The sequence below is a fragment of the Canis lupus genome, chromosome 26 (assembly GCF_048164855.1).
Source record: "Canis lupus baileyi chromosome 26, mCanLup2.hap1, whole genome shotgun sequence".
NCBI classification, from domain to species: domain Eukaryota; kingdom Metazoa; phylum Chordata; class Mammalia; order Carnivora; family Canidae; genus Canis; species Canis lupus.
Window position 1 is genome coordinate 25,061,671 of NC_132863.1, and position 22,838 is coordinate 25,084,508.

Below are 22,838 nucleotides of genomic sequence, written 5' to 3' on the forward strand. Positions count from 1 at the left end.
ATTGGTACTGTTCTAATCCACCAGTTTTCTGGATTAGGAGGGACAGATGTTTTCTGAGAGCCTGTTCTATGTTAGGACCCATCTGAGATGCCATGTGGATTTCCAGGCAGTGAAAAGGACACAGCCTGGCCCAGTGGATCCTATAGTTAAAAAGATCTGAGCCTCTTTCAGAGAATAAAAATTATCACAACTACATAGCCCATACATTTTTTTCACTGGAGTCTTACAGCCATCCTAAGTGTTCCTCTTAGGAACTAATGGATAAAGTAAAAGAAAATTCAAGGAGCTCCTCAGCCAGGAGAAAGGGAGTTATTCGGGATGATGAAGTATGGATGATGAAAGAGGATCAGTGCAGGGAATTCTAACATCAACTTGCCCTGTTTGATTCCATAAAATAACATTTTTCTGGGTTTAGAGTGATAATGAATCAAGCACCAGGTTACTCAAAGTGGTACGCCTGGGACTTGATACAACCTGCTTAGGGTAGTTTCCTCCCATTGAATAATCAGGGCAGTCGAGTTTTCTCAGAGTTCTCAAGTCCCAAAGTCCAGACATTCGCCCAATCCGTGTTTCCTGCTCAACTGTGGGGCTTGTCCAGTGATCCTGCTCTCAGAAGGCCCATACTCTTGGTAGGGGGTATAACCTAGGACAGGAATAATTAAAGTAAAAAAAAAAAAAAAAAGGAATAATTAAAGTGCAAAACTGGCTGTAAGTGCCATCCACAGGAACACTCTACATGGAGTGTAGTGAAGATTTGAAGAAAGGAGCAGTTCTCCAGCTGAGGGTTGAGATGACAATGTGATCTTTTGTGTCAGTCCTTAAAGGAGTAGGTAGCTGGAGGGTAGAGTAGCGTGGGTAGAATGGGGTGGGGGTTGAATATAGTCACTCATGTTTGGTATATGACACCATCTCAGATCTAGAGTTACAACTGGAAGTTGCAGAAGAACTTCTGCTTTTGGGACACCTGGGTGGCTCAGCTGTTGAGCGTCTGCCTTTGGCTCAGGTCGTGATCCCAAAGTTCCAGGATCACGTCCTGCATCGGGCTCCTTGCATGGAGCCTGCTTCTCCCTCTGCCTGTGTCTCTGCCTCTCACTGTCTCTCATAAATAAATAAATAAAATCTTAAAAAAAAAAAAAAAAGAACTTCTGTTTTCATCTAACTGTGTTGAGTATAGAGTAGTATATTTGAAAAAAGGAAACTAAGGCTTTTGAAATGGATTTGGATTGAATATTGTGTACTATTTAGGGACCTTGATGTTGAGATCCCAAATCTTTTTGGTCTTAGTGCTACATAGATAAACATTTGCATTTCACTTCAGCTGGCCCATTTTATTTTATTTATTTTTTAGGGGGAGGGGATGGAGAGCAGGGTGATGGGATAGTGGATAGGATGGTGGATAGGCACAGAAGGAGAGGAGAGAGAATCCCAAGCAGGCTCCATGTTCAGATGGTCTATTTTATTTTATTTTATTTTTATTTTTATTTTTTTTAAGATTTTATTTATTTATTCATGATAGTCACAGAGAGAGAGAGAGAGAGAGAGAGAGAGGGAGAGGCAGAGACTCAGGCAGAGGGAGAAGCAGGCTCTATGCACCGGGAGCCCGATGTGGGACTCGATCCCAGGTCTCCAGGATCGCGCCCTGGGCCAAAGGCAGGCGCCAAACTGCTGCGCCACCTAGGGATCCCTAGATGGTCTATTTTAAAAGAAGGTAGCTAGAAGTCATCCAGATTAGAAAAAAAGAAGTAAAACTGTCACTATTTGTATATGACATGATACTATATATTGAAAACTCTGCCAAAAAACTCTCAGAGCTAATAAATTTAGTAAATTGTGGGATACAAAATGAACACACAAAAACATGTTGCATTTCTATTCACTAAAAGGAGCTATCAGAAAGAGAAAACAAGGAAACAGTCCCACTAAAAATTGCATCAAAAAAGAATAAAATAGCCCCAGTCATTTAGCTGCCAGCTGGAACTCAGCAGCCTCCCCTTTGAGCCTGCTTGGTTCCCAATGCTCCGCCACCCCCCTCCTTTCCCCACCCATTCTCCTGCTGACCTTTTCTACCGAAGAGAAGGAATCATATTTCTGGCTATCCAGAACCTCCATTCTACACCCCCTTGTTGATGCAAGTAAGGGTGATACTCTGCTTCCTGCTGGCACTGGGATTATATATATGAGAATTCAACAGAGAAATAGTAGGAAGACCCTTACTCCTATCCAAGGGATTGCTGATGATTACAATAAAAACTAGTGAAGGCATTTAAGAAGAAATTTGCCTGCAATGGTACTGTAATTGAGCATCCATAATATGGAGAAGTAATTCAGCTACAGGGTGACCAGTGCAAGAGTATATACTAGTTCCTTCCCTGTAGAGATTGGCCTGGCTAAAGATGACCAGCTGAAGGTTCATGGTTTTAAGTGCTTTTGGCTCACTGAAGCATAAATTAGGATTTCCTTGCAATGAGTAGAATATCCCTTCTGTCACTTGTCACAAGTTTAAAAACGTCATAGCTTGTATAAGGTAACCATTTGGGATCTGCTTTTAATTTGAACTAGTGTAACTCCTTTGTGCAATAAACTGAAAAGAACCAGAGGCATCTTGGTGGCTCTGGTCAGTTGAGTGTGTGACTTTTGGTTTTGGCTCAGGTCATGATCTCAGGGTTGTGAAAGTAAGCCCCACGTCGGGCTCTGCATTCAGTGCTCAGTGAGGAGTCTGGTTGAGATTCTTTCCATCTCCTTCTGCCCCTCTTTCACTCTTATTCCCCCTCTTTAAAATCAATGAATAAATCTTGAAAAAAAAAAAACTGAAGAGTGTCCCCCCCCAAAGAATAAAATACCTAGGAATAAATTTCACTAAGGAGGTGAAAGACCTGTACCCTGAAAACTATAATACATTAGTGAAAAACACCGAAGAAGATAGAAATAAATAGGAAGATATTCCTGCTCACAGATGGGAAGAATTAATATCGTGCAAATGTCTATACTACCCAAAACAGTCTACAGATTCAATACAGTGGTATTTTTCACAGAACTAGAACAAATACAGAATTATTAGGAACCACAAAAAAGGAATGCCTGGGTGGCTCAGCGTTTGAGCATCTGCCTTTGGCTCAGGGCGTGATCCTGGATTCCTGGGATGGAGTCCACATTGGGCTCCTTGCATGGAGCCTGCTTCTCCTCCCTCTGCCTGTGTCTCTGCCTCTTTTCCTGTCTCTCATGAATAAATAAATAAAATCTTTAAAAAAAAAAAAAAAAGGAACCACGAAAGACTTGAATAATCAGAGAAATCTTGAGAAAGAGCAAAGCCAGAGGCATTACACTTCCTGATTTAAAACTATACCACAAAGCTATAGTGATAAAAAAAAAAACAACCTTGTGGTATTGGCACAAAAACACATGAATCAGTGGAACAGAACAGAGAGCCCAGAAATAAACTCACACATTTGTCAATTAATTTATGACAAAAGAGGCATGAATATACAGTGGAGAAGAGATAGTATCTTCAATAAATAGTGTTAAGAAAACTGGACAGCTACAGGCAAAAGATAAAATTGCACCCCTGTTTACACCATATACAAAAATTAACTCAAAGAATTAAAGGCTTGAATGTGAGATTTGAAACCATAAAACCTGGAAGAGAACTAGGTGGTAAGCTCTAAGGTCCTTGAGATCGGTCTTAGTTATGTTTCTTGGGATCTGACTCCAAAGGCAAGGACAAGAAAAGCAAAAATAAATGAGGCTGCATCAAACTAAAATAAAACACTTTTTCATAGCGAAGGAAGCCATAAACAAAATGAAAGGCAACCTACTGAATGGGAGAAGATGTTTGTGAATCATGTATCTGATAAAGAGTTAACTCAAAGTATATTTAAAAACTCATACAATTTATTAACAACTAAAAAAAAAAAACCTGTCTGATTAAAAGCTGGGCTTTTTTTTTTTTTTTTTTTTAGACATTTTTCCAAAGAAGGTATTTAGATAGCAGTAGGCACATGAAAAGATGCTCAACATAATGGAACCACAGTGAGGTTATCACCTCACACATGTAATAATGACTATTATAGGGTGCACCTGGGTGGCTCAGTGGTTGAGTGTCTGCCTGTGGCTCACGTGGTGATCCCGGGGTTCTGGGATCAAGTCCCACATTGGGTTCCCTGCGAGGAGCCTGCTTCTCCCTTTAGCTGTGTCTCTGCCTTGCTCTCTCTGTGTTTTCATAAATAAGTAAAATCTTTTTTAAAAATGGCTATTATCAAAAAGACAAGAAATAACAATTGTTGGTAAGAATGTGAAGAAAAGGGAGCCCTATGCAACTATTGGTGGGAATGTAAATTGGTAAAAACACTTTGGGAAAACGGTATGGAAATTCCTCAAAAAATTAAATGCAGAACTACCACATCCAGCAGTTCCACTTCTGGGTATCTATCTGATGAAAACAAAAACACTAATTTGAAAAGATATATGCAAAAAAAAAAAAAAAAGATATATGCACCCCCATATTAATGCAGCATTACTTATAATAACTAAGATGTGGAAACAACCTAGGTATCCATCAATAGATGAATGGATTAAGAAAAAAATAGATGAATGGATTAAAGATGTGTATTTGCATGTGTGTGTGCACATGCACACGCATGGAATACTACTCAGTCATTAAAAAAAGAATGAAATCTTGCCATACATAACATCATGGATGAACATTGAGGGTATTCTGCTAAGTGAAATAAGTCAGAGAAAGACATTCTGCATGATTTTACCTATAAATGGAATAAAAAAAAAAAACCCAAAACCCCAGACTTATAGATAGAACGGAGTGGTGGTTGTCAGAGGGAAGGGGGTTTGATGGGAATAATAGTGAAATAGGTTAGGGGATCAAGAGGTACAAACTTTTAGTTATAAAATAAGTCATGGGGAAGGACGCCTGGGTGGCTTAGCGGTTGAATGCATCTGCCTTCAGCTCCAGGCGTGACCCTGGAGTCCCGGGATCGAGTCCCACGTCGGGCTCCCTGCACAGAGCCTGCTTCTCCCTCTGCCTCTGTCTCTCTCTCTCTCTCTCTCTCTCTGTGTCTTTCATAAATAGATAAATAAAATCTTAAAAAAAAAGTCATGGGGATAAAATGTACAGCATAGGGAATATAGTCAGTAATACCGAACTAACTTATGACAGAAACTAGGTTATGGTAGCGATCAGTTTGCAATGTATATAAATGTCACCATGTAGACAAATGTTAAATTACTATGCTGTATACATGAAATTAATATTGTATGGTTATACTTCAATTTAAAAGATGAAAGTAGGGGTGCCTGGGTGGCTCAGTCCCTTAAGCATATGCCTTCTGCCTATGCTCAAGCCCCACGTCAGGCTCCCTGCTCAGCAGAGGAGTCTGCTTCTCCCTCTCCCTCTGTCCCTGCTTATGTGTGCTCTCTCTCTCACTCAGTCTATCAAATAAATAAATAAAATCTTAAAAAAAATAAAAAATGAAAGTAGCTAGAACCTTTGCTTTATTCACAAGCCCATTTGATTAACATATGTTAACTTGAGCTGTGTGCCTGTCCTAGTTTATTGGGTAAATACAAATGAAGATAGGCCATTGCCTCTGAGATGGTTACAATCTAGCTAGAGTGACAAGTAATCGGATATAGACAGGGTACAGTGTGATCTGTTCTAGAAACTTCAGAATACAGGATATGCAGTGGAGGGAACTGAAACTGTGTGTGTGTGTGTGTGTGTGTGTGTGTTGATAGAATCTATATTTTATTAAATAGTTATTTTGGAGGATATCAGATTGTTAGGAAGGAACTCAAAATGTATAAGTGCTTGAAACTGAATTACTAGAAAAAGTATTTGAGAAAGTAAACCCAGGAATATGGAAATATATGCAATGCTTTTAAAAAGCATTTTGACTCAATCCTCTTTGTGGGGACATAAGAATGGATAAATGTTTAGCTTAGTTTAGTCATAAAAGAATTAGTTTTAGAGGGCAGCCCCCGTGGCTTAGTGGTTTGGCGCCGCCTTCAGCCCCGGGCGTGATCCTGGAGACCTGGGATCGGGTCCCACGTCAGCCTCCCTGCATGGAGCCTGCTTCTCCCTCTGCCTGTGTCTCTGCCTCTCTCTCCTTCTGTATCCCTCATGAATAAATAAATTAATTTAAAAAAAAGAATTAGTTTTAGAATACTAAATTTAAAGTACAGCTTTTTAAAAAATATATTTTATTTATTCATGAGAGACACAGAGAGAGAGGCAGAGACACAGGCAGAAGGAGAAGCAGGCTCCATGAAGGGAACCCAGTGCAGGACTCGATCCCCGGATCCTGGGATCACACCCCGAGTCGAAGGCAGACGCTCAACCGCTGAGCCACCCACACATCCCTAATAAATAAATAAAATCTTAAAAAAACTGGTAGTTGTAAAAGCAAAAATTAGACTTGTACATGTGTGTAGCCTGGCTGCTATTCTCTGCAGAAGTTTGAAAAGGAGTTGGTACTCAACAAAGCCATCTGAAAGACTCCTCATTAGGGTAAGGAGTTCGACACAGTTCAGCTCTGTGTCCCCAGAGTTCTTTAGATTTTGAAACACTGACTTACAAGGGTGACATTTAGAACTAAAATAATTGCTAGTTTCTTAATTTTCCATCAAGTAGATGAGTTGCTTTCACCTCTCCAGAGCATTTTCTCCCTTTAGAACCTTGTGGAAGGTCAGTGAATGGTTGCAGATTGCTTGGCAAGTCTGGAGTTAGAAGATTTGGGTATTGAGTTGTAATAGGCTCTGATGGCCTTCTGTGGCCATGTCCAAGGAAGGAGTTAGTATCAGCCTGGCATTCAGTTTGTTGCTTTTAGCAGACAGCCTTTCTCATGTTTAGATTTTATTATTTTTCAAAAATATTTTGTTCATTTATTTGAGAGAGAGAGAGATCACATGAGGGGGGAAGGGCAGAGAGAGAAGCAAACTCCCCACTGAGCAGGGAGCATGATAAGGGACTCAATCCCAGGACCCTGGGATCATGACCTGGAAGAAGGCAGTCACTTAACCAACTGAGCCACCCAGGCACTTCATTTTAGAGGTAATTTTGAAAGTGTAAAGGGCAGAGCAATATAGAAACACCTTTCTTAAATTATTTTCATTATTCTAGAAAAGTTGTATTTCAAAGTAAAATAAAATTATTTTCAGGAGAAAAGTCTTCAGAAAATGAAAACATTGCCCCATCTTTGGGAAATGCCATGCATTTTACAAATTTGATCATGTTTGATTTTTTTTTCCCCAATAATCCATTATTAAGTGGTTTTATACCCCACTCTGCCATTAGAGATGAGAAAGGTGACATTCAGATTAGAGAGTCACTGGTCCAATCCAGAAGCCTTCGGGGATCCCAAGGTGGGCTGCATCACAGTGGATTTGGGTATTTTTGATGTCCCATAGGGCCAGGACTCCATAGCCTTCAGTGTTCATAACTTATCAATGGACAAAATATTGTCATTGGAAATCAGATTTTTAAAAATTTGTTCATTTAATCATGAGAGAGACAGAAACAGAGGAAGAGACATAGGCAGAGGGAGAAACAGTCTCCCTGCGGGGAACCTGACGTGGGACTTGATCCCACGACCCCAGGATCACGTCCTGAGCCAAAGGCAGACACTCAACCACTGAGCCACCCAGGTATCCCTGGAAATCAATTTTTATACTGTTCTTTACACAGTATAAGTACAGTGTAAGTGTAACTTACAGTGTAAGTTATTCTGGAGGGAAATATTACACACTTGTATAGGATTTTATGGCTTCTAAGCACTTTCACATATACTCGTTTTGAAAGTCAGAGAAGCTTTTAAACAGGTTGTGGTTTTTTTTTTTTTTTTTTAAGATTTTATTTATTGGGGATCCCTGGGTGGCTCAGCGGTTTGGCGCCTGCCTTTGGCCCAGGGCACGATCCTGGAGTCCCGGGATCGAGTCCCACGTCGGGCTCCCGGCATGGAGCCTACTTCTCTCTCCTCCTGTGTCTCTGCCTCTCTCTCTCTCTGTCTATCATAAATAAATAAGTAAATCTTTAAAAAAAAAAGATTTTATTTATTCATGAGAGACACAGAGAGAGAGGCAGAGACACAGGCAGAGGGAGAAGCAGGTTCCACACAGGGAGCCTGACGTGGGACTCGATCCCGGGACTCCAGGATCGCGCCCTGGGCCAAAGGCAGGCGCCAAGCCACTGAGCCACCCAGGGATCCCCCAGGTTGTGAATTTTAACCCAATTTTGCAGATTGGGATAGGGCTTAAAAAACTAGGGCTCAAAGGAATTAAGTGGTTTCCCTAGAGACTGAGTCAAGGCTAGAACCCAAGTCTAGAGCTTTCTTACTATACCATGCACTGTTCTAGCTTCCTGTTATTAATGCTCAATTTCAGATTCCCTTGCCAGCTTTAGCAAGGCAATGTGTCAATAATGGATGTGGGTCAGGTTGAGGAGGAGGACAAAGTTGGGGGTCCTCAGAGTGACTGATTATGTTATCCATAATGGGACTAGTGCCAGAGAAAACTAAGAGGAGACTGTTCATATGTGTCTGAAATGGTTTGAGAGCCTTTGTTCACTGTATTCATTCATTCACAGTCTGCTACAGCATTAGCATTGTGCATTTCCCAGTCTGGTTTCTACTTCTTTTGCCACAATAAACTCAGTTTCTCAGTGGTCTGCAAAGCAGTGTTTCGAACCTTGAAACTATTGTGTTTTTTTTGGGGGGGGGCTGTCCTTTGCATTGCAGGATGTTTAGTAGCATCCTTGACTTCTACCTGATAGATATGCATGGCATTCCCCCTCCAATTGTGACAACCAGAAATGTGTCTAAACGCTGCTAAAAATGTCCTCTGGGGGACAGAAGTTCCTAGGGTTGAGAACCAGCTCTACGGCTGGTCAAGCTGTCTAGGTAGAGTTCTAGAGCTCCAGAGACTGGCCTAAGGGTCAGCTGTTTTTATTTTTTAATTTTTAAAAAGATTTTATTTATTTATTCATGAGAAACACACAGAGAGGCAGAGACATAGAGAAGCAGGTTTTCTATGGGGAGCCCAAGCAAGACTATCCCAGAACACCCAGATCACGCCCTGAGCTGAAGGCGAAGGCGGATGCTCAACCATTGAGCCACCCAGGTGCCCCAGGGTCAGTTGTTTTAAAGAGCCAAGCTGAGAGGACCCAGTACTTTTAACTCTACCCTTTTGTTGCTTTGCTGAGGCCACCAAGGTCTAGAGATAGCTCAAGGCCTTCTGGCTCTGCTTTCTGAGAGTCTGACTTGGACTGGGACCTTTTTCTCAGTCCTTCCTATTCAGGACTCTTACACCAATGCAGAGTGTTTCAGTTTTCAGGTTGGAGAATGCTTTTCTAGACCCAGAGGTTTTCAGTCTTCAGGTAGGAGGATGCTTTTCTAATTCCAGAAAAAATAAGGGGTTGTCCTATGATAATGCATAGTTGTTAGGACCCTTTAATTGAGAAGATACGTAATTACCTTCAATCAATATTTATTAAATACCCACTATGTGTGTCTCCATCCTAGGAATGTCTTACATGAATGGTAGTAGGTGGTCAAGTGACAGTTGATTTTGTTATTGTGTGATATGTTCACCGTTTAGTGCACAGGCAATGCTGGGTGGGCACATTTCACAGAGCAGTGTTGTGGTAGCTATGAACCCTATGGGCTCATAACCCGTAGGTTGGAAACTGGTTAGTTATACCATGAGATTTGGGAGAACCACAGGCCTGAAACTCAGGGCTTTTCTTGAAACCATGAGTACCCTTTATACTCAACATAGAAATCTCCACAGTCTGTGGAAATGAAAAGCCAATAGGCTACCTAGAGTCCTCAGTGCAGCTCTCCAACAGCTATACACTAGGGCATTTGTGATAAAAGAAGAGGCATTTGGCTGGAAACAAGCTTTAAATTCTTAGCATTAGTTGGTAAATGGTGCATGGGTCTAAGGGGAGTTTAAAATAATGGTCCTGAACTTGAGAATATGTGTTTCCAAAGCCTCTCATCTCAAAGCACTCAGCTTCTCTGACAAGAAATATTACTCTTATTTCAGAGGTAAGAGGCAGAGAGGCGAGGCCACACAAATGGTCCCTGAAAGAGAGCCAGCTACTCTCAGGTTTAGGAGCTGGGCCTCTGGTTGGCATCCCAGACTGGGGCTGTTTGTTTCTGTTAGATGATGGTGGGAAAAGGAAAAAAGTTGTTAGATTAAGTTCTGCCCAATTTGGCCAACATTTTGAGTGCCCACCATGAGACTCCATGTGAAGGGGCAGTATAGAATACAGATGCATAGGATTTGGGATGGAGGAAGGGGGTAGGGGCATTTGAGGCTGAGGGAATTGTGGAGCCAGAGTACCGCACATATGTATGTGAGAAGGGAGGTGGGATTATGGGAGGGTGGTTTGAGGAGTAGTGGTGTCTCAGGCAGAGGGACAGTTGGAAAAAGATAAGGCTGCAGCCTCCCTGAGGAAGCCCTGGACACTAAGCTGAGAAATCTGTGTTAAGTTGAATTTAATGAGGCACATAACTGAATGAACGCTGTCTCTTGAGTAGCTTATGGGGACCAGCAGCCATCTTCCTGCAGCACCCTAGTGAATTTACCCATTGGTAGGCTTTATACCCATTATTACCTGAGGAAATGAAGTGGGTAGAGGAGTCGTGCCCTTATAAGGGAGAATTCATGGGTCAGTATCCTTTCTCTGGTTACTTCTTCCTGATTCCTCTTCTGCTTTACTGAAGCCTGGAACATCCTGGGCAGCTGGATAGAGACAGAAAGGTAACTTTTCTCCACTTGAGAGTATCTCAGTTATATGCTTAAGGTAGGCAGGCAGATCTTCCCTACTTAAACTAGCTTGACCCAGCCTCATTTATTAATCAGGTCCTTGGCTGCATTGTGTTGTGCATTTCACTCCCAACTCCTGGCTGGCTGGCTCAATTAGTTGTGATCTTTGAGATTATTCTTCTTTTCAGTTTATCTTTGATCTGAGAAAGGGAGATGGGGAAGGTTACTTCCCTTGGCTGATGACAAGGACCTCTATTTCTGAGGCTGTACATTTCTTTTCTTTTTTTTTTCAAAGATTTTATTTATTTATTCATAGAGTCAGAGAGAGAGAGAGAGAGGCAGAGACACAGGCAGAGGGAGAAGCAGGCATCATACAGAGCCCGATGTGGGACTCGATCCAGGGTCTCCAGGATCACGCCCTGGGCTGTAGGCGGCGCTAAACCGCTGTGCTACCAGGGCTGCCCAGGCTGTACATTTCAAGTTCAGCCTGGTCTCTGTCTGCTATCTTACTCACAAAAATCTGAGAACTCACTTTTTTATTCCCTCCCTCTTTCCTGAGCTCACAGCCTCCTGTTTGCTTTCCTGTTTCCTAGGTGCTCCTTTCATCACCCAGGATGGCCAAGCAGAGCCCTAGGACCTTGGGACATCCCAGTTCTAGTTCTGATTCTTTCGACTAGTATCTTTGGGCAAGTGCCTTCCCCTACTCTGGGCCTTTGTTTTTCCAACAATAAAATGAGAAGGATGGATTAAACGAATGCTAAGATTTCTTCCTGTTCTAACATTACCTGAGTCAACAAGTGCCATATTACAGTAACTCTCCAGAGAACCAGATGTTGCTAAGCAGTTTTGTTGAATAAAAGGATGGAGCAGGTTAGCTTCATTTTGTCTGTTAGCAGCTTGGGTACAGCTCTGCTCATTGTAAAAGCTGAAAGCAGCCACAGACTGTTTTGTAAGATGTGATGGACATCTTTTTATTGTGATTTCCTGGTTCAGAGGCCAGAGCCGAATAATGGTTTTTAGCTGCTGCCATGAGCCTGGATCCAGGTGAGCAGCACAGATGCCAGAGGGCATCTCTCCTGGTATCTGAGCCTCCTTTGGATCAGTAGTCTGCCTCTGACTTGACTCCCAGCCTTTTGGCAATTCAGAGGCATACATTTCTTCTGGGGCTGAGCAGGCTTAAGCCCTGCTGGACGAAAATCCAGCAGTGACCAAGTTAAGCATACCGGGGGGGGGGGGGGGGGGGGGTGGCTTCCCTGTAGAAGTTCTTGACCTCCTCACCAACCCATTTTCAGAGCCACAGGATACAAAGGATTTGTCTCCTTTGGGAGGAGAGTGGAAAAAGAAACCAGCTGGTCAGGGTTGGCCTGACTTAAGTCATTTTATTTAAATCTACTTTTTAGGATGGAGACTGAAGATGATACTAGATATCTTAGGGAGAGCAGTGGCCTTCTCTGCAACACCTTGTGTGCTAGGTGTAAATCCTAGTACTACCATGAACAGCTAAACCTCTAAAAAAATGGATGACATTTACCTTCCTGGTTCTAATTTAAGGCCTTTAAAACCTCAGGTTCCGGTTAGTGCCCATTAAAAACCATTCCCCTGGGGCAGCCCAGGTGGCTCAGCAGTCTAGCACCGCCTTCAGCCCAGGGCGTGATCCTGGAGACCCAGGATCAAGTCCCACATGGGCTCCCTGCATGGAGCCTCCTTCTCCCTCTGCCTGTCTCTCTGCCTCTCTCTCTCTCTGTGTGTGTCTCAAAAAAAAGTTCCCCTCCTTTTTATTAACTTTCATGGTGCCTTCCTGTTTCTTAAGCAGCTCTGGAAAAATCCTGCAACTTTGGAGCTCTTCTTACCGGTACAGAGGGAAATCCCAGACTCAGAGATTAAGTGACCTGTTAAAAGTGACACAGCTTGTGAAGACAAATCTGGGCCTAGAATGCATGGCTCTTATCTCCTCATTTCGTTGAGTTCTGCTTTACTGCTTTTCAACAGACTCTGGGGTGGTATGTTCCCAGAATGGTTTTGAAAATGAAATTAAAGTTGCTATGCAGAAAGCCAGCTGACAGGAGAGATGGAGCAAACAGTTGCTATTTTAGGGGATTGTTTTCTTTTGAGTTATAACTGGCTGTTGGTTTGGCAGGATGGCACAGCCTGGGTGGAGGATCAAACCTCAGGGTCCTGACTCTTTGTGTAGCTAGGATGCCTTCCAGGATCCTCCTATGCAAGGGATGAGAATGATTCCTACTTTTAACTCCTTTTATAGGACTCTGGGGAAGATTAGGAAGTCTATAAGTCTGACTTAAGTCATTTTATTTAAATCTGCTTTTTAGGATGGAGATAAAAAGTTAGTAAGCAAATAGCAATTTTTGGTGCTTCTTGACTTTTTTCTTTAGGGTATTTTGTTTTGTTTTTAAATATTTTATTTATTTATTTATTCTTGAAAGGCAGAGACCTAGGCAGAGGGAGAAGCAGGCTTCATGCAGGGAGCCCAATGTGGGACTCTATCCCAGAAATCCAGGATCACGCCTTGAGCTGAAGGCAGACGCTCAACCCCTGAGCCACCCAGGCATCCCTATTGAGGTGTATTTTAATTGTAGTAAAGCAGACAAGTCTCAAGTGTACAGCTCAGTGTTTTTTGTTTTTTTTTTTTAAGATTTTATTTATTTATTCATGATAGACACAGAGAGAGAGAGAGAGAGAGAGGCAGAGACACAGGCAGAGGGAGGAGCAGGCTCCTCGCAGGGAGTCTGATGTGGGACTGATCCTGGGACTCTAGGATCACGCCCTGGGTGGAAGGCAGGCGCTTAAACCGCTGAGCCTCCCAGGCTGCCCAGCTCAGTGTGTTTTTTACAAATGTATATACCCATGTAATCACTACCCTGATTAAGACATAGAACATTTCTAGCACTTCAGTCTTGATTTTTATAGTGCCTAAGGACTTGAGAAGAAAACACTATTTGTTTACTCTGGCCCCCTTAAGAATCTCAGAAGTATTATATTATCCTTCTGTTACTCACTCAACATATGTTTCCCAAACACCTAGTAGTACAGGGCACTCACTATATTAGGTATTGCTGAGAGTACGGAAATAAGTAATTGTTGACCTTTGTCTTGAGCTCACAACCCATAAGGGATTATGAGTAGGATCCCAGGGAGAAAGTGAGAAGGGCTGAAAGAAGCGGCTTGGAGGAAGGAGGTAGCCTCTGGCCGGGAGAGGTGAGTATGTGTATTTACAGCTACAGAATTTTCCCCAGCCCTCTCACTGTTCATGAATACAGGAAAGGACCAGGTTATGGACTTTCAGTCCCTTTTCAGCTAGTTCTTTGCATTTTTAGACCATGTTGGGTACTTTGGAGAGGTGCAGGGCCAGCTGAAAATCTACATCTCTGGTGTTTGCTCCACCTTAACTTTCTCTGCTGGAGAGAACTTAGGCAGTATGGAAGAGAGCAAAACAAGGCACTCCTCCCCCTCCTTGGGCGCCACGCTCTCAGGAGCTAACTTTAACATCCCTTCTCTTTTGGGTCTTAAGACTTAAAAGACTACAAATCTTTTTGAGTTAATTTTGGTCTGAATTTTTGTCCTTTTTGGTCAAATAGTTTAAAAACAGAATTTTCTGTGTTTCAAGTGAAAACAGACTCAATAATGACTTTTCTCATCTGTTTTCATGTGTGAGAAACAAGTTTTTGTTTTGTTTTAATTGCTAATAAAGACATATGGCTCTGTGGTTGATAGGAGGGAAGAAGGCCATGTGTAGGTAGATACATGGTGATCCCTTTTTAAAAAGAAAGTTCAAAAAAAAAAGAAAGATTCTCTCAAGGTAGTGAAGACCAATGCCTAAGACAGGTTGGTATGAAGAGATACTAGGCTGGGACAGCTGAACATCGCAGAGCTTTACCTTGGTACTTGTTTAGATAGGAAAGAAAGAAGGGCAAATGGCTCAGCTTGGCTGAACCTTGTTTAGATTCTGATTAATTCCTATAACTTGGAATCATAAGAGACTTAGATCATTTGAGTCCATTCCCCATCTCCATTTTACAGAGGAGGAAACTAAGACTTTGATTTGATAAGGGCTGGAATCAGAACCAGGTCTCATGTCTAGTGGAGTACACAGATGTTATGGGAAAGTGCTTGGTAAGATTTTGAAGCAAGAATGGCTGGGAAAGGGATCCCTGGGTGGCGCAGCGGTTTGGCGCCTGCCTTTGGCCCAGGGCGTGATCCCGGAGACCCGGGATCGAATCCCACATCGGGCTCCCGGTGCATGGAGCCTGCTTCTCCCTCTGCCTGTGTCTCTGCCTCTCTCTCTCTCTCTCTCTCTGTAACTATCATAAATAAATAAAAATTAAAAAAAAAAAAAAGAATGGCTGGGAAAAAAATAAAAATAAAAAATAAAATAAAAAAATAAAAAGAATAGCTGGGAGAGGGTAGTGGTGAGGTGTGGAAGGTGAATGGAGTGACAGGAGCACTGGGTAGTTCCCCCAACAATGGAACCAGGAAAACCAAAATGCTGAATGTGGGAGAGGGAAGAGTCAGAGGCTGTCAGTCATCTGACAGGGTGCCCTGGAAGCCCTATAGCAAGGGAATGTAGAGGCTACTGTGGCCAGGATTAAGGACTTTGATCAGCTAGAGAATCTTTGGCACTTAACCTCCTTATCTTTTTATTTTCTGTTTGACTACTTAGGGACCCTTGATGTATTGCTTTCTTTGGTAGGAAGTCTGCCTTCTTTTTTTTTTTTTTGCCTTCTTCTTTATTAAAAATATTAATTTTTAAAATTGATCAGTTTGTTTGTTTGTTTGTTTGTTTGTTTGAAAGAGAGAATGAGGGCAGCCTGGGTGGCTCAGTGGTTTAGCGCCACCTTCAGCCCAGGGCATGATCCTGGAGACCTGGGGATCAAGTCCTACGTCAGGCTCCCTGCATGGAATCTGCTTCTCCCTCTGCCTGTGTCTCTGCCTCTCTCTTTCCCTCTCCCTGTGCCTTTCATGAATGAATTAATAAATAAAAATCTTTAAAAAAAAATGAAAGAGAGAATGAGCAGTGAGGAGGGGCACAGGGAGAGAGAAAGAGAAGCTGACTTCCTGCTGAGCAAGAAGCTTGATGCTGGGCTCCATCCCAGGACCTGATCATCATGCTCAACCAACTGAGCCATCCAGGCACCCTTAAAGATTTATTTATTTCTTTGAGAGAGAATGAGCTCATTGAGGGATAGGCAGAGAGAAAATCCTCCAGTTTACTCTCTGCTGAATGGGGGTCCCGATGTGGGGCTGGATGCAGGACTTGATCCCAGAACCCTGAGATTGTAACCTGAGCCTAAATCAAGAGGGAAGTTACTTAGCTTTCTAAGCCTCCATTTCCATTCTTTTGCTATGGAAGAAAGGAATGAAGATTTATTGAGCATCTATGACCAGGTATTGTACTATGCAAGTTGCCTTGCATGTGCTGCCTTGTTTCCTCACAGTGGTCCAGTAAGATATGGATGGTTATTATCCTTATTTTATATATTTGGACACTGAGTCTCAATGATTAAGTGACTTGCCCATGATCACTCAGTTAATAAGTCTTGGGAAGAGCATTTTGAGAATGACTATTATTGTACTTTCTGAAATGGGTTTTTTTTTTTATATGGATTCTGATTCAGTTAATGTTTGCTGAACCTTTTTTAGATGATAGACATTGCAGTTCATCCCAGGATTATTTTATTGTCTTATCACCATTTTATAAATAAGGAAATTAAAGCTCAAGGCTCACCCAAGATTGCAGATTGTAGATGACAGAGCCAGGATATGGACCCAGGTTGGCTTGATTCCTACCTCACAGTATCTCAGGATTACCTGACTGTGGCCCAGTTATTTCTAGTATTTGTTGATAAAAATGAATTTCATTCCAGCATTAGAGTTTGGCTAGCCCCAGGAAATTAATTACAATGAGATTTGATCTGAATCACAAAATAATAAAAGGTGTTAAGGAAAGGAAGGATAAGGAAGGGGTCTTCCCAGACATTATTAGCATGTCTGCTCAAAAGTTTTGCAAAGAACAGAAACAAAACTGCCCTCACTATTATATTCCTAGGAAGTTGGAGCCAGAGATTCATTATTTGTTCTCTCACTGACCCTGAGAGGTAGACTGTGAGTGTCTTACGATTTCATAAACCATGAGGACTGGCAAGGATAAAAGTCTCATTAGAGTTCTCTCCCATAGTTATGAGGATCTCAGGCTTGTTGGGGTTTCTAGTCCACTGAGATAGTTTAAGAACTTTTTTAGTAGCCAGTCTTGGCTCAGATAAACTCTTATGAGGAGAAGCAATGATGGCAGATCCTTGGGCAGTTTAAGTGACTAGTTAGACCATAGACATTGCTTCTTCCTCATTCATTCAAATGATACAAGGGCTTGAACACCTCATCTGTGCTAGGGACTATCCTCAGAAGGTTCATTGCACTATCTAAGGGGATGTGAGTTATAGTCTAGTGTTAGTGCTTTGAGGCGGCCCTCAGCAAGGAGGGGTTCAGGAGCATGCAGGAGAAGTGTCCTTGCCTGGCCTGGGGAGAGTGGGGTGATTGAGAAGCTGCTGTCTGGACAGCCCTGCAAGACCAGTGGTGGGAGCTAGCCAGATAAAGAGTGAGAAGAGCATTTGAAGAGATCTGAAGGCCTGAGGAGGCTGCAGAGAATGAAAGGTAGTAGTACAGGGGGTTTTAGGCAGGGGAGTGGAATATTAAAGTCTGTGTTTAGAAAGACCACTGGTGACAAGTAGAGGGGGCAACTACCACCCCTATACACACACACACACACACACACACACACACACACACACTCTCCTCCCACTCCCTTCCCCAGCTCACAGAACTCAGCCCACAGCCTTGTGAGCAAGTATGCAGCATAATTCCTTTGCCTCCAAGAAACACACTCAACCTAGGGCCCGACCATGGACATAGTCGTCTTGCTCTTGAGTCCTGATTTCTCCAATTGTGGGGAGGACCCTTCCCTTGGTGTGCTTAAGGGTAAGGGCTTAGGCTGACGATTTGTGGGCAGAGAGGTTTTTTGAGCCCCTAAGGAAGAAGAGGCTGAAGCTGCTTTCCATGTTTCGGCCCTAATCCAGGTCCATCAGAATTGGGAGCGAGGGTAAATGCTGTGGGAGGGGAGCCAGAATTGTTAACCACCTAGCTCCTCAGTCAGGGTGAGTGTAGCAATAAGAGGGAAGTTCCCCCAGAGGTGAGGAAGAGCATAGATGTGTGTAAACAGGTCTTTAGCCAAACTCCCACCTAATCTCCCTGACCCAGGAGGACTGGCAAAGTGCATGTAGAAGAAATGGCCCTGTCTTCATGAAATGCCTTTTTGCCTTGAGATCCTCAGAATCTCTGCTGTATATATATATATCCACTATGGGACAGAATCTGTGACTGGGAAGAAAAAGGAAGAGGGAAGTTCTTGTCTAATTCCTGGAGGCAGGGTAACCGTATACAGATCATCCAAACCAGGACACTTGGGATCCCTGGGTGGCGCAGCGGTTTGGCGCCTGCCTTTGGCCCAGGGCATGATCCTGGAGACCCAGGATCGAATCCCATGTCGGGCTCCCGGTGCATGGGGCCTGCTTCTCCCTCTGCCTGTGTCTCTGCCTCTCTCTCTCTCTGTGACTATCATAAATAAATAAAAAAATTAAAAAAAAAAAAAAAAAAACAAACCAGGACACTTATGAGATTGAAAGGAGATGTCATTAATAACTATTCTGGTCAGCAGGTAACAACTGGGAGTATCTCAGGAAAACCAGGATGGATGCTCATCCTATTGAGAACTTGAGGTAAACAACCCAGTACAAAAGTTGCAGAAAATAGAAGAAATTTTAGTTCTGTTATTTTCTTGGTGACGGGAATATCTGCAGAGTCCTGGGATCTAGCCCAGCATCAGTCTCCCTGCTCAGTGGGGAGTCTGCTTCTCCCTTGGCCCCTTGCCCCGGTCATGCTTGTGCGTGTGCGTGCTCTGTGTGTGTGTGTGTGTGTGTCTAATTAATTAATTAAATCTTAAAAAAAAAAAAGACTACATATGTACAGCGTATGTGAAAATTTGTAGGTTGTGGTAGGGATCCTGGACCCCAAGTTGAGAATCGTACACCAGCTCTCCTTTTTCTGTACTGCCTCATTTCTTAAATTGGCCATTTTGGTTTTAGTTGCAGGTAACAAAATGCCAACTCATACTAGCTTACTCTGCGGAAGGAGGACTTAACTGACACATGACTATGAGAAAGGGCAGGGTGGAGCTAGTCTCTCTTTTGGCATGTTGACTCATTCTTACTGACTTCCTCATGAGACTGTGCAGGGGCTGCAGGTTGCTCTGGCTTACAGCTTTGAATATCAGCAGGGAAAGTGTCACTACCTCCTTCCACTCTCATTTCTCTCCTCTGGAATCTCCGAGCAAATTCCAGAGGAATTTGATTGGCTACTTGGGTCATGTACTTGTGACTAGACCAATCATAGCAATCAGGGAGGGGGCTTGTTTTGTGGCCCAGCTTGAATCACAAGCCTACTCCACCCTAGGGCCAGAGAAGCAAGGTTTGTTTGTAGAGAGGCTGGGAGTTTGAGGAGATTGGTCCTTAGGAAACAATTGCCCCTGCATTTTTCTCCTCCTCCCTGGTAGAGCTCACTGCACCTATTCATCCATTCTTTCCCAGCCGCAGCAGGGCTTGTCTGGAAGAACTAGAGACCTGGGTTCTGTACCTAGGACCACCCTCTACCAGGGGTTTACTGAGCCCACACTCACTTGTACCTCCCTGGGTCTTAGTTTCCTCCTCTTTAAAACAAGGTTGATTTACACTCCAGAAGTTTGTCCAGCCAGCTATCCCTCACTGAATGCCTCAGCACTATGTACCAAGAATACCGTGATGGAGAGATAAGTCCCTTCCTCCCAGAGTTCACATTCTTATGATGTGAAAATAGAGATAGGCGTTAGGTTTCCAGGATGCTGAGGTTCTGTGCCTCTTATTTTTGTGGACCAGGGAAGATTGTTCTTTCCCAGAAAGGCACCAACTTACTGTGGTTCCTCTTGCCCTCCATTCCTTGGAAGCTGCCATTCAGGCAAGGAGGCTAATTTGTCTCTACCCATCTCATCATGTCTGTCTGATTGTAAAAAGAAAACATTGGTTCGGTTTTCCCTCTTGCTTTGGAAAAACACTTCCTAGTGTTTTTCTGCTGGCATTCCCCCTTCGCCGCTTCCTCACAAATGACTTCAACCCCCAGACCTCTGTTGTTATCAGTTGCCAGGGTGCTTTCCTGCTTGTGCAGGCAGAGGGGGCTTTTGTTGGCATGAATTCAGCTGGAAGCAGGGAAAGAAAAGCCAGTTGGAAAAGAAACATTTCATCCTAGCCTGGGAACGGAAACCAAGGGCAGGCTCTGCTTTCCTTCTGTCTCAGCCAAGAACCTGTTCACCCCAAGTAAGCCGGGCTAAGAGCATACAGCTTGGGATCTGGTGAGTGGGGGAAGGAGTGCAATCAGTGCCTTTGCTCCACTGGTGAGACCTGACCACAGTTCCAGTGCCAGGCATAGTTGTCCTTAATAAATGTTTGCTCTTTTCTTTTTTTTTTTTTTAAGATTTTGGGCAGCCCCAGTGGCTCAGCGGTTTAGCGCCGCCTTCAGCCCAGGGTGTGATCCTGGAGACCCAGGATCGAGTCCCACGTCAGGCTCCCTGCATAGAGCCTGCTTATCCCTCTGCCTGTGTCTGTGCCTCTCTCTCTCTCTCTCTCTCTCTCTCTCTCTCTGTGTGTGTGTGTGTCTCTCTCTCTCATGAATAAATAAAATCTTTAAAAAAAAAGATTTTATTTACTTATTTGAGAGCAAGTGTGGGGGGTGAGGGCAGAGGGAGAGGGAGAAAGCAGTCTCCCCACTGAGCATGGAAGCCCAAAGCAGAGTTTGATTTCAGGACCCTAGGATCATGACCTGAGCTGAAGGCAGTTGCTAAACTGACTGAGCCATCCAGATAATGTTTGCTCTTTTAAATATAGCTAGCTGCCTTTTCGTATCTGGGGATGGGACAGAAATTGACTGTTTAAATTACTTTTTTGTTTTGATTAGATCGACATGTGAATGGTACATAATTTAAAAAGTGCCTTCTCTTTAAAAGACGGCACTTTTAAAAATTAGCCACTCTTTGCCCCTCCCAGAGGCAACCAATTACAAGGCCTACAGATAGTCTCTGCAAATTACAAACATATACCTGTATATCCTCCTGACACACACATGCATAAATGTTAGCAATTAAGTTATCTTTGAATCCTTTATTCTTTTTCTTTTTTTAAAGATTTTATTTATCTATTCATAGAGACAGAGAGAGAGGCAGAGACACAGGCAGAGGGAGAAGCAGGCATCATACAGAGAGCCTGACGTGTGACTCGATCCAGGGTCTCCAGGATCACGCCCTGGGCTGCAGGCGGTGCTAAACCGCTGCGCCACTGGGGCTGCCCTGAATCCTTTATTCTTTAAAAGCATGTAAGAAATTATTGAGATTTGACCCAGTCAGAAGTCCCTGAACTTCTCTATCTTCATTATATAGATTTAGAGAATGTTCCATTAAATTTCAGGTACTAGGGATGCCTGGGTAGCTCAGCAGTTAAGTGAGTGTCTACCTTCCGCTCAGGGCATGATCCTGGAGTCCAGGGATCAAGTCCCACAATGGGCTCCTTGCATGGAGCCTGGTCCTCCCTCTGCCTATGTCTCTACCTCTCTCTCTGTCTCTCATGAATAGATAAATAAAATCTTTAAAAAATAAAATAAAATAAATTTCAGGTACTAATTTGAGTTTTGAAGTACACAGCCCCACAGAAAGACCTCTGAGAATGGTTTGTCCCTTCCTGCCCCATCTTCCATCCCCTGAGTCACACTAGTCTCTGAGAAGTGGCATCTCAATGCCCTCGTTGCCCCAGCCAGAACTTTGGGATTGTTCCTAACTCTGCATTTCCTCCCACTACACATTCAAACAAGTGATACAGGCCCACAGAGTCTTCCCTCTTGATCTCTTTCAAGTTCATCCTCTTCCCTCTGCTGTGGCCTTAGTTCAGGCCCTTGAAGTCCAAACTCTCTGGATTATTGCAGTAGTCATCAGTCCTTTCTTCGCATAGCAGCCAGAGGGATCTTTCTGAAATGCAAATCTGATCACATGCCTGCCCTGCGTTGAATCTTTCAATGGTTTCCCTCTAACCTTGGGATAAAGTCTAGCAGCTCCTTAACAGGGCCTTAACAAGCTTGTTCTTTTCTTTTTTTCTCTTTTCTTTTTTTCTCTTTTCTTTTCTTTTTTCTTTTCTTTTCTTTTCTTTTCTTTTTCTTTTCTTTTCTTTCTTTTCTTCTTTTCTTTTCTTTTTCTCTTTTCTTTTCTTTTTCTTTCTTTTTTTTTTTTTAACAAGCTTGTTCTTAAGTTTCTTTCTTGGGAGATGCCTGGGTGGCTCATCAGTTGAGCGTCTGCCTTTGGCTCAGGGCGTGATCCCCAGGATTAAGTCCCACATCAGGCTCCCTGCATGGAGCCTGCTTCTCCCTCTGCCTGTGTCTCTGCCTCTCTCTCTTTCTCTGTCTCTCATGAATAAATAAATAAATAAAATCTTTAAAAAGAAAAAAAGTTTCTCTCTTAGGCTTTTATCTCTCCTTGTTCCCTCCCCATTCTCTCTTGCCTTTCTGTTCCTCCTGACTGGGATATGTCCCTCTTGTCTATCTCTTATCATCCTTTAAAATATGTGATAACTCTAGGGCAGCCTGGGTGGCTCAGCGGTTTAGCACCGCCTTCAGCCCAGAGCATGATCCTGGAGACCTAGGATCAAGTCCCACATCGGGTTCCCTGCATGGAGCCTGCTTCTCCTTCTGCCTGTGTCTCTGCCTCTGTGTGTGTGTGTGTGTATGTATCTCATGAATAAATAAATAAAATCTTTAAAAAAAAATATGTGATAACTCCAAAGGTTAGGTTCCCCTCCTGCGGCTCCCCTAGTGCCCTGTGCTTACCTCTACTGTTATATCACATTGCCCATCTCTGCTGGTTTGTGAACTCTTTTAGCCTTGAGGCTCTATCTTATTTTGTTCCTGGTAACAAGTCACAAGCAAGGTAT

General features: G+C 43.1%; 1 protein-coding gene and 1 pseudogene across 1 annotated transcript in view; both read left to right on the plus strand.

Moving 5' to 3' along the window:
- CHMP4B (charged multivesicular body protein 4B) overlaps positions 1 to 22,838 on the plus strand; it is a 54,440-nt gene that overhangs the window by 10,166 nt on the left and 21,436 nt on the right. The gene's annotated exons all lie outside the window — the stretch shown is intronic.
- Positions 1,806 to 4,653, plus strand: LOC140618339 (eukaryotic translation initiation factor 1 pseudogene; annotated as a pseudogene).